Source organism: Theropithecus gelada, chromosome 6 (genome assembly GCF_003255815.1).
Source record: "Theropithecus gelada isolate Dixy chromosome 6, Tgel_1.0, whole genome shotgun sequence".
Classification (NCBI taxonomy): domain Eukaryota; kingdom Metazoa; phylum Chordata; class Mammalia; order Primates; family Cercopithecidae; genus Theropithecus; species Theropithecus gelada.
This window is the reverse complement of record NC_037673.1, coordinates 81,598,632-81,604,526: the sequence shown is the minus strand read 5'-3', so window position 1 is coordinate 81,604,526 and position 5,895 is coordinate 81,598,632. Positions and strand designations below refer to the sequence as shown.

At 33.0% G+C, this 5,895-nt stretch overlaps 1 pseudogene; it reads right to left on the bottom strand.

The window, feature by feature from the left end:
• Positions 1–4,789: 4,789 nt before the first annotated feature.
• LOC112626777 lies at positions 4,790–5,303 on the bottom strand (annotated as a pseudogene).
• Positions 5,304–5,895: the final 592 nt, after the last annotated feature.

The following is a 5,895-nucleotide window of genomic DNA, read 5'->3' as shown; positions in this document are numbered from 1 at the left end:
TGAAAGGTCATAGAATTTGGGAAAGTTGCTATTATTTGAAAGGTATTTTCTGAACAAATCCATCTAAGCCTTCACATAAACATCAAAATGTCCGATATCATGTAGATCTGAGAAGAGGAAGCAGCACCTTTGTGGGCAGGGCAAGAAACTCCACCCAGATCCTGTAGCTTTGGCTCCCTAATATTTCCCCTATATAATTTGTAAAGGGAGGGTCAATAAACACTGTCACCCTTAAGTTTAAAACTCATTATATCTATGGGAATGAAACAGAAAAACAAATAAACAAACAAACAAAAAACTTTCTGGGAGATTGTCAGGAATAAACACTGGACACAGAAAGACAGCTTGGGAAGGGCAAAGAGAACATATCATGCCTCAGCCTAAGATTTAGGTATGTAAAACTTGCCTAAAACTGAGGCTTATTCAGAGTAACAGGGAATGCTCAATCCCCACTGACCCTTCCACCATTAAACAGCCAAGGATTGAATGGGAAGTAACAGTAGAAAATTGCTCAGAGTAATAGGTAAAGAAAGGCATGCCAAGAGGCTTTCTCTGAGGCATAGCACAAAGGGAGGACTTAAAAAAAAGTCTAGCGGGCACTGCTCTGGAAAACTAACCCCGTCCTTAAACACAAGTTATCACTACCGAAATTTGAAGAGTGTAACTATGGCAACAGGAACCTCAAATCTCGCTCAGCTCCCCAACCAGTAAAAGACAATATCAGATTGGGTAAAAATCCAAGAACCAAATATATGCTGCCTATAAGAATCCTACTTTAAATATAAGGAGAAACAACAAATAACATGAATGAAAAAGGAAGGAGAAAGATGTATAATATAATCATTAACAAATAAAGATGACACTTTATTTTAAAGTATCATCTTTAAAGATGACTGCTAAAATACCTTTTATTTCAAATAACATAAAGGGGTAAAGGATATAATATTTCCAAGATGAAATAATGAAATGTGAATGTAACTAAATACAGAACTCTCCCCACCACAATAAAAAAGGTAGATGTGAAAAAGAAATAGAAAAAGCCCAATTATATTTAAGGAGTTCAATACTTCTAAGTAATTGATAGGGCAGTTTCAGTGAAAGAAAAAAAAAAAAAAAAAAACAGAAAAACAACAACAACAACAACAAAAAAACACAGGCTAAAATAGACCATAACAGCACTAGACCATAACAGTCAACTAGAGCTGACTTTTGCAGAACATTTCACTTAACAAAGGTAGAATAAGCTTTCTTTTTATATGAAACATTCACCAATATTGACTTTATTCTGGGCTATAAAAAAATCATCAAATTTATAATATTATAAATCAAACAATGTGCTTTGAACATAAGAGAATTAAAGTAAAAGGCAATAAAAGAAAGATATACATTTTTATGACTATAGCTTTGTGTTATAATTTTAAATAAGGAAGTGTGATGCCTGCAACTTGTTTTTTCTTTTTTAGAATTGCTTTGGCTAGCTAGGGCCTTTTGTGTTGTACAAATGTTAGTATTGCTTATTTCTATTTCTGTGAAAAATGTCATTGAAATTTTGAGAGTAGACTGTGTTGAATCTTTATATTGATTTGGGTATTATGGGTATTTTAACAATATAAATTGTTTTCATGCATGAGCATGTAATATCTTTTTTATTTATTCCATCCTCTGCAATTTCTTTCATAAATGTTTTACGGTTTTCAGTGTGTAGGTCTTTTACTTCCTTAACTAAATTCATCCTTAAGTATTTTATTTTATTTTATTTTTTGGATGCTATCATAAATAAGATTGTTTTCTTCATTTCTTTTTTAGCTAGGTTGTTATTTCTGTACAAAAATACTGTAGATGTTTTTATTTTTTTTAATCTTACAACTTTACTGAATTAATTAATTTCAACAGTTCTTTTTGGTGGAGGCTTTTGTGTTTTCTACATATAGGATCATGTAATCAGTAAAGAGAGATAATTGTACTTCTTTTTTTTTCCAATGTAAATACCATTTGTGTATGTATGCATGTATTTATGTATGTATGTATATAGGTATGTTTGATTGATTTTGATCATATTTCCAGTACTATGATGAATAGAAGTGATGAGAGTGGGTATCCTTGCCTTGTATCAAATCTTAGATAACAAGCTTTCAATTTCTCACTATTAATTATGATGTTACCTGTGGGTTTTTCATAAATGACTTTTATATGTTGAGAAACTTTCCTTCTGTATATAAACTCTTGAGAGCTTTTATTGAGAAAAGTTATTGAACTTTGCCGAATGTTTTCCTGTGTCAGTTGGGATGATTATGTGTTTTTGTCCTTCAGTTAGTTAATGTAATTACTACACTGATTGATCTGCGTGTGTTAAGCCTGACAACACATGCAAATAGGTGTGCAAATCCATGTGTTATTACTCCATCATGATGTATAATCTTTTTGATACACTGTTGAATTCAATTTGCAAGCTATAGTCATCAGAACAGTATGATACTGGCATTAAAACAGATAGATACAACAGTGGAAGAGAGTCTAGAGCCCCATAACAAATCCAAACAAATCTGATATGGTGAATTAATTTTTGATAAGCACACCAAGAATAAGTAACAGGGAAATGAAAGTTTATTCAATAAATAGTACTGGAAAAACTGAAGTTCCACACGCAAAAGAATAAAATTGGACCCTTACCTAATATTGTACATAAATATCATCTCAAAATGGAAAAATATCTAAATGGAACACCTGAAACCATAAAACTCCTAGAAGAAAACCTGGGAAGAAATCTCCTTGACATTGGCCTTGGTAGTCATTTCCTGGATATTACACCAAAAGCTTAGGCTACAAAAGCAAAAATAAGTGGGACTACATTAAACTAACAATTGTCTGCATAACAAAGAAGATGACTTTCAAATCAGACAGACAGACACTCTTCTGTCTGTTTTAAGCAACAAAATGAACAGGCAACCTAAAGATCTGGAAAAAATATTTGCAAACCATATATCTCATAAGGATTTATCATCAAAATTATAAAGAACTCATACAACTCAAAAATAAGAATATATACTATTATATATAAAACAAACTATTTTACTAGTTAATTTCTTAGTTTTGATAATTGTCATAACGTAATGAAAGACTAACGCTCAGAAGTAAAAACTGAGTAAAAGGTAGAGTGGAACTACATATTATTTTTGAAACTCTTCTCTAAGTCTAAAATTGTTTTAAAAGTATTTAATTAAATTTTTTAACTTTTAAAGTTTTGTCAGGTAACATTGATAAAATGTTCTGAATCTGATGCAAAAGTCAATTAGGTAGAAAATATCATAGAAAATTGATTGATGTAAAGTTCAATCCAAGTATGTCCAACTATTATAGTGAAAACATATAAAGTGGAGGGAGAAAATATGAAGAAAATATTAGAAACAAATTATTCAGAAAAAAAGTGACATCAGGTTAAATGTGTTGTGTTGACTAAACACCTCACAGAAAACATGCAAACATTCCCACCCCCCTTTTTCTCCATTTCCTTATTTATTTAGATGTTTAGGCTCTCACAGTAGGTTTTTAAAAGCTGGTAAACACTGACAAATTATTTCTCCCACAGAACTACAAAACATAGCCCCAGACAGTATAAATATATAGTTGAACTAATACTAATGCACATCACCATTTATCAATTGCATAATAAAACAAATTATCAGGTATCCAAATATTGTTACATAGCTCAAAAGACATATAAAATATTAGATATTTGCTCAATTTATTAGCAGAAACCCACTTTTTTTTTTTTTTTTTTTTTTTTTTGCAGGAGAAGTCAAGAAGAAAAGGGAAAAACATCACAATTCAAACAAAAGTAAGTTGGTAAACAACTTCTGATGAGTATGGAAAAATATTACAAGAATTTCAGAAATTTTATGAATAAGAATTGTTTTAGCTACAATAACAAAGCAACTCTACCTTTAAAAAAATTTACTAAGCTAAAGAGCATATTCTACATGTTCTGCACAAGACAAAGACAATATTTTGCTAAAAATAATTAATAGCCCCCTCCCATTCTGTTCTCCAGTCCTCCCTGTTAAGTTGTATCTCGGAGTGTAAACATTACATTAACTATAAGGCTGTTTTATCTGAAGACATTAAATACATACTTCTGTATAATGTAGATTTTCAAAATGGAGGTTTTTACATAACAGCACAAAGTAAGATTTGTAGATACATGTTAAGTAATCACTGTAAGACTTGGTTAAAAAAAAAAAATCAGTGTTTAAGTAAACCTGATGTGGGGGGTGTAAACATGAAGTGAACAAGCAAAGAGCCATGTAGGCCCTACTTTCAATGTTTGAAAAGATTGAAGGAATAAACCACATTAAGGCCTAGAGTGTTCATAGTTCCTGGGATTTTAGTTCTGTATGATACTAAAAATATACAATTACTATGCTGGGTATTTTGGCACCTAACCTTCTTAAATTTCTTGTATGTTGTTAAGATTCTGGCATGGGAATAGATTTAAACAAGACATAGCTCAATAATGCACAATTTCAGGAAAGGTCAAGTGGTATAAATGACAAGCACACTTTAAATACTGACAGTCAGAAATCTTTTGCCAAGTGTCCAAATAGTTTGATTCTAACCGAAACACAGAGATTGTCAAATCTGTCTAGCATGTGTCCTGGTAAAAGTGCCTTTCAATACTCCTACAGAAGATTCATTAGACATATTCACTGAGCCAACATGTTGTCTAATATGTATAACAAATTAGGTCGTCTCAAGTTCCACTTCCAAAGCATTAGTATGAGGCACCCCGGTTTTACTGAATGCAACAGTAGTTTCTATGACCTTTGGAGTCTTTGAAGAGCAGCTATATTTTAGGACAATACTTCTCCAACTACAAAAGTTTCTTGCTGTTAAATGCTTCATGCCGGTTTTGTCTCATAAATTATACTATATCTTCATATTTCATTCCACCTTCAATTAATGCTAAGCAACAAGTACTGGAGCTCTCTGAAGGCCTGCAACACAATGAATAGCAATACAACAACCAGGTTCTTCACGAAACTTAATTTTTACAATACTTAGTCAGTCATCAAGCTGGATAGTGGTGCACCATCATCAAAAGGCCAATAGAGAATATGGATACGTTCTTTCTCCACAAGAATAGTGTCATAAGTTGCTTCACATGCTCTCACTATTGTGGTAACTCCATAATTCTTAAGTTCCTCTATAAATTTGTTTAAGGTCACATTAATTGGAGGGTGTATAATAAGAAATCTCATGTTCTTGTGTGTGATTTCCACAGAAGCTGGGCAGTTCACTCAAATCATGTTAATTTAGTTTAAAAAAGAAAACATTCAATAGGTTTATGAAAGAATTTTAAAATTTCAGTACAGAAATGATGCAAAGAAACTGAAGTCTACTTCAATATACTCCACTTGAAATTTTCAGTGCTTTGAATATGAAGTTGTAAGTAATAATAAAGGAAATGAACCGCCTTAACAAGAAGCAGTAGTTCTTCAATCCAGTAATACTGAGGCAACAGAAAGGAAGGGCACTGAGGTTTACCCCATCTAGGTGATAACTCTTGTAAAATGCTCTGCGGGTCTCAGTTTAACACCTCTGTGTCCAGGATAACCATTCTTATGGGGCGTTCCCTACAGTTCACTTGTCTGCATAGAGGTGGCTGTGTGCCTGGTAGTAATCTCTGCCTGCCCTTCAGAAACTCTGCCCATGTGTGACTGAGAACACCACAAATCTGAGGAATATGTTTACTCATTGAAGATTGTGGCCTAATCATACAGCTGGTCCTCACAGGCCACAGCGGTGGCGGTGGTTGCTGGGCAGTTGGGGAGAGGGGGGGCAGTGGTGGTCGCAGGGTGGTGGGAGCCCCAAATTCCTTCTTTTAAAATCATAAGTAAT